The sequence below is a fragment of the Amphiura filiformis genome, chromosome 7, assembly GCF_039555335.1.
Source record: "Amphiura filiformis chromosome 7, Afil_fr2py, whole genome shotgun sequence".
Lineage (NCBI taxonomy): Eukaryota > Metazoa > Echinodermata > Ophiuroidea > Amphilepidida > Amphiuridae > Amphiura > Amphiura filiformis.
In genome coordinates, this window is record NC_092634.1 from 58542847 (window position 1) to 58555353 (window position 12507).

Sequence of the window (12507 nt, forward strand, 5' to 3'; positions counted from 1 at the left end):
GGTCGGTCTCAGGAATACCCTAAACGGAGTTCAGCTTGTTTGAGCATATCTGCATGTCTGTAAGATACTAGAAATATGAAAATGCATAATTTTGAATTTGTGAAAAATGAATTTGATTTGGTTCTTACAATTTGACACCCGTTAACAGGAAGTTAGAGAATTAGGTTCATAATTTACTGGTATCCTTGTGCAGAGAAGCAGTAACCATGGAAAATAATAGCTGCTTCATAGGCAATGCAACTCAATGATGCATTATGGTCCAATTGATATTTCAAATGGCAGCTATACATGAATATTTTCTGATTCTTGCTTGAATTGGCAATATGGCTTATTACTTGTGTTGTTATATTGATCATTATGTCATGTGAGATATGTATTAGTGAGTCCCTTGGAGTTAGAGATCCAGGGAAGTTATAGTTGTTGGTTTAGGCTAGACAAGGAATGAGTGCCAAACCCACAATTTGATATTAGATTTCAAATGGAGCCACCCATTCAGTGTAGTCTGCTATAAAATGGGGTATTCCAGTTGAAATCCTTACACCCCCTATGGAATACATGACCTTAATCTCCCACACAGGGGGTGTAGATTTCAAATGGAGTCACCCATTCAGTGTCGTCTGCTATAAAATGGGTTATTCCAGTTGAAATCCTTACACCCCCTATGGAATACATGACCTTAATCTCCCACACAGGGGGTGTAGATTTCAAATGGAGTCACCCATTTAGTGTAGTCTGCTATAAAATGGGTTATTCCATTTGAAATCCTTACACCCCCTATGGAAGATGCGACTATAATCTTCCACACAGGGAGGGTGAATTTTAAATGAGGTAACCTAAACAAGTGACACCATTTGAAATCTACACCCCTGTGGAAGCTAGATTAAGGTCATGTCTTCCATAGGGTTTGTATGGATTTCAACTGGCATAGCCCATTTATTGACTTTTGGGGGACTTTGGAGCTTGAGTAGGAAAAAAACTTCAGAACTTCAAAAGCTTCAGAACTTCAAAAGCTTTAGAAATTAAAGCATTCTAAGTGGTCACTGGAAATTGTTGTTATTGTCCCTATCATGCTTATATGCATATTTCTATTTTTATTGACATACAATTGTTTGTTAAAGGAACAAAAACATTTTGCATTTATTTGTTAATACCATATTGTTTGTAATAAACGCCCCGGGGGCGTTGCATTTTTCCAAATGGGGGGCGTTTATTGGAAGTGAATTGTCAGTGAAAAAAGCTTAAAAATCGGGTTCAATTTCCCGATGGTGCTCCTGTTAAAAGGAGGGATTTACGACCATACAAGATGGCGGCGCCCACTGAAAATTACAATTTAGTGGGAAATACAACAAAATTACACCTGTAAGTGCATGGAATTAGTGAAATTTTACCATAATTAGGCAATGAATGGATGGGAGTTGAGTCAAAATAGGTTTTTTCCATGCAATTTAGCGATCGTGACTGCCATTACTGATGCAAGTTTTAAGCTTACCTACACGATATGGCATGGAAATGTTTGCATTTTTGTCAATTTTTCACACAAAAATTGGAGGGGGGCGTTTAGGCCTATTAGAGGGGGAGCGTTTATTACAAACAATTCGGTATGTTTCAAATTTGACACATGGTATTTTAGTATACCATTGGGCATTACAATCATGCAAAAAGTAGAATTTAAGACAAATTGAGGGCGTCGGTGTAGAGCACACATTATGGCTTTAAGGCACTGAGTGTATGTTTATATTGTAATGCATGTTTGAGAACTTGGCATTAAGCTATTCCTTTTGAAATCCATACACCCCCTACGGAATCTTCCACATAATTGTCCATTTAGGTAACCCATGTAAAATCTACACTTTATGTGTGGGAGATTAAGAGCATGTCTTCCATAGGGGGTGCTAGGATTTCAGCTGGCATAGCCCAAAGCATATTTGAGAATTTGACATTCCTCCTATAGACAAGATATTGTTTGCCATTTTTCCATGCAAAATATTTACCAGAAGGTCAGGAATGATAGCATTCTCTAATTTTATTTGAAGTCATCAACAAAATATGTGATGAAAATATAATTTCTTGTGCAATATTGCAAATAATTTTAAGTGAAATGTGATTTGAGATATTATATAATAAGTTAATTGTTTTTCCCTCTGTTTTTTTTCTTCATAGACTCACTCCAAGATCCTAATATTTCAGTCAGAGCCTATGACAGTGGGATTGACTCCCCTATCCCTACTCTCCAGAAATATCCCATAGACTCATACTCACAACCCTCCAAAGAGCACAGTAAAACCTTTGCCTCTGCTGCACCTAAGAAGTACATCTATATGTATACTAATGGTAAAATTGTTCCAGTTGAAATTGATCCGCCTACTCCTACTTACAACAAAGGAAATTGGAATATAAATTTTGACACTAATGTCATTGTTAATGCTTTGTATCATACTAGCTATTACTACCATCCACAGCAATCCAGTCCTAGCACACAGGTTGGCAATGGGAGCCCCGGTGATACTAACATCCCTGCTGAACCCCATTCCCAAATCCCTACCTCTCCAACAGGTGGCGTACATCAGGTGGCTAACACTAGTCATGAGAGCACCTCTGTAAGCACAAGCACTAATGGTGAAGGGGCTGGGGAGTCAACAACAGTAGAAGGGTATGGGTCAGTTTCTTTGTTTGTAACAGACGAGGGGTCTTTTAAAAGGGAGCAGGAATGGAATGTTACCATAGTTCCAATTCCATATCAAGTGGAAACAGAATTAGAAAATACTGGTGAGGATGCCGTAGATGGCATTGAGCCTCCTGTTTCAAGGATATTAGTCCGGTCAAGGACTCATGTTGGGTTAGATGAAGTAGATGGTCAGGTGAGTTTATATCCTGATCCACCTGTCACAATTGATGGCAATATTCTAGTGATTGGCAACATGTCAGGGTGGCTAAGGCAAGCTTATGTGATATTGTTGGATGGTGATGACGAGAGGTCAGACTTGGATAGACTAGTGGAAGCTTTACTAGAATATGAAAAGGAACACCAAGATAAAGATGATGGCGAGAGGAAGCAAGCATCACCACTGGAAGCTACCGGTAGTCAATCTCCATTGCATCCTCCTCCAGTAATGTGTGAAGGTAATCTACCCAGTGTAGGAAGATCACAAGGGAGCTTTGAGCCATTCTTTGTTGTCATTCGAGATCAAATACAGCAGAGGAAAATGGTCCCAGATGGTTTAGAACCAAGATTTACCAAGACTGTTAATAAAGGTGTAACAAGACAAGTTGATCTTGCTATGTTGGATGCGGAAACAGGACCTCCTGCTCCTGTCATGGCTGAAGGCAGTATTCCTTTGTTAGGTAACCCTACCAGTTTGATAGTTCCTTTGCTTGACTTGATATCTAAGAAGAATGAGGGAAAGAACAGCAGTAGCTACCAAGAGGAGACAAAAGATGGCAAAGATCGGAATGGTGCAATTGAGGAGGAGGAAGATGTAGAAACCTCATCAACAGCAGAAGGGCATGGGATGGTTTCTTTGTTTGTAACAGACGAGAGGTCTTTTAAAAGGGTGCAGGAATGGAACCTTACCATTGTTCCCATTCCATATCAAGTTGAAACAGAAAAAGTTGATCCTGGTAACGATTTCGTAGATGGCATTGAGCCTTCTGTTTCAAGGATATTAGTCCGGTCAAGGAGTGATGTTGGGTTCGATGAAGTAGATGGTCAGGTGAGTTTATATCCTGATCCACCTGTCACAATTGATGGCAATATTCTGGTGATTGGCAACATGTCAGGGTGGCTAAGGCAAGCTTATGGGATATTCTTGGATGGTGATGATGAGAGGTCCGACTTGGATAGACTAGTGGAAGCTTTACTTGAATATCAAGAACACCAAGATGAAGATGATGATGAGAGGAAGCAACTATCACCACTGGAAGGTGAAGGTAACCTACCCAGAGTAGAAAGATCACAGAGAAGCTTTGTGCCACTCTTTAATATCATTCAAGATCAAATACAGCAGAGGAAAATGGTTCCAGATGGTTTAGAACCAAAATTTACCAAGACTGTTAATAAAGGTGTAACAAGACAAGTTGATTTGGCTATGTTGGATGCGGAATCAGGACCTCCTGCTCCTGTCATGGCTGAAGCCAGTATTCCTTTGTTAGGTAACCCTACCAGTTTGATAGATTCTTTGCTTGACTTGATATCTAAGAAGGATGAAGAAAAGAACGGCAGTAGCTACCAAGAGATGACAAAAGATGCTATGGATAGGGATGACAAAGATGGGAATGGTGCAATTGAGGAGGAAGATGTAGAACCTTCAACAACAGTAGAAGGGCATGGGATGGTTTCTTTGTTTGTAACAGACGAGAGGTCTTTTAAAAGGGTGCAGGAATGGAACCTTACCATGGTTCCCATTCCATATCAAGTTGAAACAGAAAAAGTTGATCCTGGTGATGATGCCGTAGATGGCATTGAGCCTTCTTTTTCAAGGATATTAGTCCGGTCAAGGAGTAATGTTGGGTTAGATGAAGTAGATGGTCAGGTGAGTTTATATCCTGATCCACCTGTCACAGTTGATGGCAATATTCTAGTGATTGGCAACATGTCAGGGTGGCTAAAGCAAGCTTATGTGATATTGTTGGATGGTGATGACGAGAGGTCAGATTTGGATAGACTAGTGGAAGCTTTACTTGAATATCAAGAACACCAAGATGAAGATGATGATGAGAGGAAGCAACTATCACCACTGGAAGGTGAAGGTAACCTACCCAGAGTAGAAAGATCACAGAGGAGCTTTGTGCCACTCTTTAGTATCATTCAAGATCAAATACAGCAGAGGAAAATGGTCCCAGATGGTTTAGAACCAAGATTTACCAAGACTGTTAATAAAGGTGTAGCAAGGCAAGTAGATCTGGCTATGTTGGATGCGGAAACAGGATCTCCTGCTCATGTCATGGCTGAAGCCAGTATTCCTTTGTTAGGTAACCCTACCAGTTTGATAGATTCTTTGCTTGACTTGATAACTAAGACGGATGAGGAAAAGAACGGCAGTAGCTACCAAGAGATGCCAAAAGATGCTATGGATAAAGATGGGAATGGTGCAATTGAGAAGGAGGAAGATGGCAATTTAGTCAGTAAAGGAATGTCATTCTTTCCTCTCTTTAACTTGTTCAGAGATGCAGAAAATGAAGACAGGTTGATAGCAAGTGGCTCAGAACCCACGTGTGAAACCGTCTTAGTTCCTGATACCAATAAAGCTCCAGATCTGGACATCCTGAGAGTCAGATGGAAAGGTTTGTATGTACCTCCACAGTCTGACAAAGATTGGAACCCGCCAGTATTATCTGAAGGCAATATGTACCAACCCACATCAGCAGGTGCCTTTTCACCTTATAACCTGTTGAAAAACTTTCTTCTCCGTCCTCTTGATGAGACCGATGGCTCCAAGCCAGCATATGTGACTACTTCTGCTACCGTCCACACATATGTGTACATAGATGACCCAAGTCTACTGCAAAGTGTTCTACATCAGTCTGACAGTAAATCAGAAGCTTATTGGCTACCACCTGTGACGTCAGAAGGTTTGATACAGATGGGTGTGGTGGAAGATGAGAAGGAGGAAGATGGCAATTTAGTCACTAAAGGAATGTCATTCTTTCCTCTCTTTAACTTGTTCAGAGATGCGGAAAATGAAGACCAGTTGATAGCAAGTGGGTCAGAACCCACAAGTGAAACTGTATTAGTTCCTGATACCAATCAAGCTCCCGATCCGGACATCCTGAAAGTCAGATGGAAAGGTTTGTATGTACCTCCACAGTCTGACAAAGATTGGAACCCACCAGTATTATCTGAAGGCAATATGTACCAACCCACATCAGCAGGTGCCTTTTCACCTTATAACCTGTTGAAAAACTTTCTTCTCCGTCCTGTTGATGAGACTGATGGTACCAAGCCAGCATATACAACTACTTCTGCTACCGTCCACACTTATGTGTACATAGATGATCCAAGACTGCTTCAAAGTGTTCTACATCAGTCTGACAGTAAATCAGAAGCTTATTGGCTACCACCTGTGACGTCAGAAGGATTGATACAGATGAGTCTGGTGGAAGATGATTCCGATGGAAGTCATGTGAACTCTGTTAATCCTGGTGTTGTTGAAGGGTATGGAAGCATACATGTACATCTTGGTAAGGCAGTTTGCGAAGAGAAAGATGCAAGATCATACGTACTTCGTCTCGTTGAAGAGAATAATACAAGATCCTGGGTACTTAGTCCCATTCAAGGTAACAGTAGTGATGATTCAGGAGACAGCAATGAGGATGTTGCATTGAGAAAAACACAAGTTTTTGAGGATGAGATTCCTGTGGAAATCAAAAAGGAATTGCCAATATCTAAATGGGTATATTCTTTGCTTGCTTTGGGACCTGATGGCAAGAAAACAGAAATGGATGATGAGGATATTGATGAAGCAGCGGAGATAGCTATGGAAAGAGATCAGTCTGTTGAAAAGGAGCTTGAAGACTTGAAAAAATCAGGCTGGGCACCGCCTGTGATGATGGAGGGAGATGTGTACCGATCAGTTAGATCAACGCAAGGATCAATGCTTAGTGTATTTTACAATATGTTTTTAGCACCTCAGTTGGATGGTGACATTGATGAAGAGGCAGAAGAAGCGAATGAGGATACGGTGATGATGTCAACACCAAGTATGGTGGAGTGGGAGCAGTATTCCCCCCAATATTCCCCCGATTACTCACCAGGGCTCAACCACTCAGAGAACAGTCCATTTGAGTCGCTTGGTGATACTCACGAGTCAAGTCTGGCAGGTGGTGGTAATGAGACTTGCCCAGAAATGCCGGGTAACCACGGTAACAGCACAATGAGCAACAAATTAGGTGGTAACCTGGCAACAGGAGGTAGTCAATTTGGATTTGTTCCAATTCAGCTACCCGATCAAAACCAGTCAGGTGGATCTCTGGAAGGAAAGCATCATCATGCTTTTGATATAAAAGATTCAAGCTCTGGTGACTCCGATTCGGATACTGACACCAACACTTTTGATGCAAAGAAAGATGCTTATGTAATCGTACCAGCAGTGCATCAAGACGACCTAGATTCAAGTTCATCGGACGGAAGTGACTTAGACTTGGGCGACGATTTCAATAGCGCTACACCAAGGACGAAAGAGAAGAAATTACAGAGTAAGTTGAAGTACAACACGGCACTGATGGACTCTTTGTTAAAACAGGCCAGACATGGCGAGAGAAATAGCACATTAGGGGATGGTGAAGCAGACGATATTAAACCTGTAGTGCATCAACCTGTAAACGGGTTTGACAGGCAGAGTGGTGGTGCTAATGGCTATGAGGGTGAAAACACCATGGCAAAAGGTCACAACCATAAGCAGTCATCTCCGCCAAATATGGCAGGCCAAGCCGGTGATTACAGTCCTAATGATGCAGCTTTGGGAGTAAATGGTAGCCTGGATGCGAAGACAACATTGGAGACGAGACAACAACATGATGGTAATTCTAGCAAATTGCTAATTACACCATCCATCACTGGTAGCCTGTTAACCACTAGCTCTAGTTCTGAATCCTCTGATGATGAGGCTACTGACACACACATGTACCTAGCTAACTTAACAGCTAGAGCGAGACGTAATAATAAGCAGCACAAACAATTCAGTCTGCCCAGTTCTGAGCAAGTAAGTTCAATGAGAAAAGTTAGTGGTAAGAAGCAAAATAAACGTAAAATGCGATATGGTAGACGATCAGCAAGAAAGAATGTGACGATGAGTTCTGATGAGGAACTGTCTGTGATCATAGAGGAAGAAGGTCAAATTGAGGACATTGAGAAGGAACAAGCACCAAAGAAAAATAACACAAGTAAAACAAGTACTCCTAAAGATAGCAAAATGGACAGCTCGGAAAGAAAAAAAAAAGAAGAGCACGGCGCAGAAAAGATTCCAATGGTAAAGAAGGGAGTAATGACAGTATTTCACCAGCTGGATGGGAGCCTGTGTCAGCCTTTGTAAAGCGACATACTGCCAGACAAGGTGTGCTGGAAGAAGAGGGCACCACCGATTTTTAATAATATCTGTGACTTGCACTAATGACTCAAGTGATATGATTACTAGAATAGTTGGGATTTTTGTAGATAGTAGCGTTTTATTGTTGTTGTGTGTGATTTTTATATTCTTTTATATGCACAAATGATTAATATGTGTTTCTTTGTTCAAGAAATACATTTGGGTAAATTGCATTGTATAAATTTATAAGAAATGTCACAAACAAGTTGGGTTGTGTGGGTGTATGTGTCATCATATTTTTCTAATTTAATTGGACTTTCTTCAAATAATAAACATGTGCTATGCTAATCCAAAGTTTAATAAAAGTCACAATTGGACCAAGAATAATTTCAGACATAGTTTGAAGTTGTAATTGGACAAAAAATAAATAAATGTTTAAATATACTGAATAGAAGGAAAGTGCACTTTTTAACAAAATGTAATTATGTGAAAATATTCTTGTTAAATGTCAAGCAAGGCAATTTTTGCATTTTAATCAGTATTGTGTGTGAACTCGTATAGTGTGTAGATTGGACATTATTTAATTGTTTTAAGTATTTTATGTGGTTATGACATGTAATTGTTTTTTAAGTGGTTTTACAATAAAATTGGTTGTGGTTCTTTTAATTTATTCATCAATTGCATATTTTACCCTACTAATACCATACTGTCATGTCCATCACCTGTCTGTTGAATAGCTTTGTAAAATCAAAACTGCATTTTTTAAAAAGTTTTACTTTAAAACAATTTTGAATTAAAAATGGTTTACCCATTTTGGACAATATTTCAAACACAATATTTTTGAATGCTTTATTTAAAATCAATAGGTTTTCCCAAATTGGACTGATAGTTTTGCAGATAGTATTATTGTTAATTTCCAAACGTTTTATTAAAATTCTCTTTAAATCAAAACATTGTGCCCAGGATGGAAAACAGACAAAGAAACTTGTTTTCAAATACACATGACTTGTTCAGATTGGCCCAACATTTCTGCAATGCATTTTGGTGTTATTAAATATTAATTTGTCATTATTGCAGAGGCTGTCATGCTTTGTATCTTGCAAGCCTGGCTTGTGCATTTTGCATAGTCCCTCTTTCTCTTAATTTGGACATTCAATTTAATGTAAAGTTGCTCCTCATTTAAGTTGATATGAATTAAGAACACCATGTTTTTTTTAGGTGTGTTTTTGTTTGTTTGTGGCACTTTTACAGCTGTATTATTTAACAAACCATAATCTTGTTATTCTTTGTACTGTCTGTTCTGTATAAATATACCACTTATTCGCTGTTGTAGTACACGTTAGTAACCATTGGTTACTGCTTCAAGCCTGGGCTCAAACACATGTTCTGAATTTTGATATGCCATAGGCTTTGTGTTGTGATCATTCTGATCAGTGGTTCGTAACAAAGAAAGCGTGATCCAGTTGACCTAGCAACACCAGTCATATTTTAACATGCACTACGACAGCGAATTTAGAATCGCAGCATTCAGCAGATCAGCTGTGGAATACTGCTAACCATAACTGCCATTTCATTTTAACATCATTTAACAAGCTTACATAGTGAGTAAAGCGAATAACGCATAGACCCTAGTTCCAATCCCCCAAATGGCTCTTGACTCGCTGTGATGCATTTCTGGTCAACTTTGAGTGAGGATTGCTAACTACAGATGGGATGATACAGATCTGGATTGATCTAAACCCGGATCATATACTGAAGATCAGTGCTTAATGAGGTTGATTCTGCATGGCAACGGGTGCAAAACCACAGCATTAAGGATAACATTACTATACCATAGGATTAATACAAATGCACATCTATAGTTATCAATAAGTTGTGCATTGTGGAAATTGAGGCCAGCTATACCAAAATGTGTGAAGAAAACAGAGACATGACTATAGACAGTTTTAAACTGTTCACTGGCAACTTTGTAAGTTTATAAATCAAACATGGACATTGAATGTCGCCACTTAGAACATGGAACAAAGTAACCTTCCAAAGATTCTATAGAGGGTCTGCGGTGACTATGAAGCTTTTGAAGAGGCAGCGAAACAGTTTTAACTGTTAACTGGCAACTTTGTAAGTTTATATATCAAATGTGGACATTGAAAGTCGTCATTTTGAACATAGTAACCTTCCAAAGATGATACAGAGGGTCGGCAGTGACCGTTAAGCTGATGAAGGCACATTGGACATAGATGTTTTGAATATCACTCCCATCGCATTGTCATTGGTGTGATTTGCAAGGTTTACAGTAAGAGAGATTGTCGAGTTGTAGAATCTCGAAGAAGCTCATCTATCAGGACACAGTTGAAAAAACTCATCTCCACAAGACAAGTTCAAAATGAGCCGTGAATGTGCAATGAGGTCATTGTGGGGTCATCTGTGGATAGGGATCATCATTGATGATTTAAGCAAGCTACATTCAAGGCTCTTGAGGCTGGCTCACAGGTATTGTAAAACAAACCCATACACAGTACTAATATTATTATTGCTATCACACAATGAGATGATTAGGTTGCCATAACAGGGTATTGCTTGCTCAACTAACATCTCAACTTGGATCATAGATCTTTTTAAATGTTTGATCAACATTTGATTGATTGATTGATGTATTGATTGATTGATGGATTGATTGATGGATGGATTGATTGATGTATTGATCGGTAGATTAATTGATCGATCGATTGCTACTAAAATTATAAAATGGAATTCCCTTGATATTAAACTACATCTATTTTTTACCTGGCTCACTGGCTGAAGTAATATCATGCAGTGTAAATTCACTTTAGTATGTTTGGATTAACTTGGCAAATACAAAAGTCACATTTACATTGAACTGGGTGGTACTTGAGTTAATCTTTGTTTTTCTTTTAAATGTAAACATACATATGGTCATAATCAGGTCATAATACATTAAATGAGGTCACATTTCATTGATCATTTGAAATAAATGTGAACATGCTGTCATTGTATTTTTACAATGTATATGTACATTGAGTGTTATCACTAAATACAACAAGCCATAGTTGTTACAGCTAGCCCTAATTGACTGCATGTTTATTCAGAATTGCTTTAACTTGGATATTATTTATTCTAATTTCAGATGTAATTAAAGAAATGTTGAATTCACTTTTGTTGGTATTACGTTTGATGATGACCATAATTTGCTCTCAGGTCAACAGATCTGTTGAATTGTTACCTTCACCTCAGATGTATATTATTTTAATTAACCCTAACACTGACCCATGCTTTTTGATATCGGAAGTCAAAGAAGATCCAAATTTTTCAAGAAGAAGAAGAATTTTTGACTTGGCACCCCCGGGATTCGAATCTTTGACCCCCCGCATGCCAGTAGCTGGACCGGTAGCTGGACGGGTTATTCCAGCAATTCCGTGAGCATATCACACTTAGGGTGATTGCGTCATCGCAGACCCTGGGATGCATGCATGATCAGAATTTGTCATCGTGGTATTTTGTGGTTTTTACTGGTGTTAGGGTTAATACTAATACTGGTGGAGGTCCTTGGGTCTTGTTTGCTTTCCATAGTTTTGTGAGGGGTGCCAGAAGTGTACACTATATAGAACATTGTGAAAATAACCCTATGCAGCACCTATGAAGATTAAAAAGAAGCCCAATTCATTCCAGGAGCATAACCCAGAAACTGTAAACCCATAGGTGTGCAGCAGTAAGAATAGCCCAATGACACCCAATTTTGCAACCCCATTTCTGACAAATTATGTGCCATAGAAGTTGCATGTAATTTTGAAAACCTCCCGGCTATTTTTTGTTGAAATCCTCCCTATTTTCTGGATGTTAATGTTGGCTCTCTGATATAACCCTACATTCCAATACTTACGCCAAAAATTTTTTAATTTTTTAATTTTAATAATATCACATAATGTTGATACACTAAGCAGGATTTTGTTCAACATTTTCAGCAGAGTTAATCCTTTTGTGGATTTAGTGGAAAGTTATTATTTTGTTACCATAGATGGGAAATCCCCTCTTACCATGGAAATGAGATATTCCAGTTGAAATCCATACACGCCTTATGAAAGACATAACCTTACTCTTCCACAGAGTTGGAATTTGATTTGGGGTTACCTGAATGGATGACTCCATTTGAAATGTACACTTTTTTTAGTTAGCACAGTGTAACTAAGGAAGGAGTTACTTGAATTATATAATCCACCCGATGCCGACTAATCACAGGCTGTGGGGAGTTTGAGTGACACAGATGTTAAACAGGAAGCCCTGTCTGGTCAGTTCTCCACAGAAGAACTGACTTACACCTGTTACTTTGATGACAGACAGAACAGAATTTACATGGATACATTTTATCCTTGACTAATTTCCTAAGGAACTTGAACCAAAAGTGGGGCTTTCACTTTAAACTATAGCCAGAAGTTTGAAATTTGATTGTTATATAGTTACCAACATGTGT

The 12507-nt window shown here is 38.9% G+C and overlaps 1 protein-coding gene across 5 annotated transcripts in view; it reads left to right on the forward strand.

The window, feature by feature from the left end:
- LOC140157401 (uncharacterized) overlaps positions 1-12507 on the forward strand; it is a 289061-nt gene that overhangs the window by 276413 nt on the left and 141 nt on the right. For 3 of the 5 annotated variants that reach the window (XM_072180583.1, XM_072180586.1, XM_072180587.1), the window contains one exon: positions 2161-2295. The exons of the other annotated variants lie outside the window; for them this stretch is intronic. The gene's annotated coding sequence lies outside the window, so the exon portion shown is untranslated. Of the gene's footprint in view, positions 1-2160; positions 2296-12507 lie in introns of those variants that run through there. 5 annotated transcript variants of the gene reach the window in all.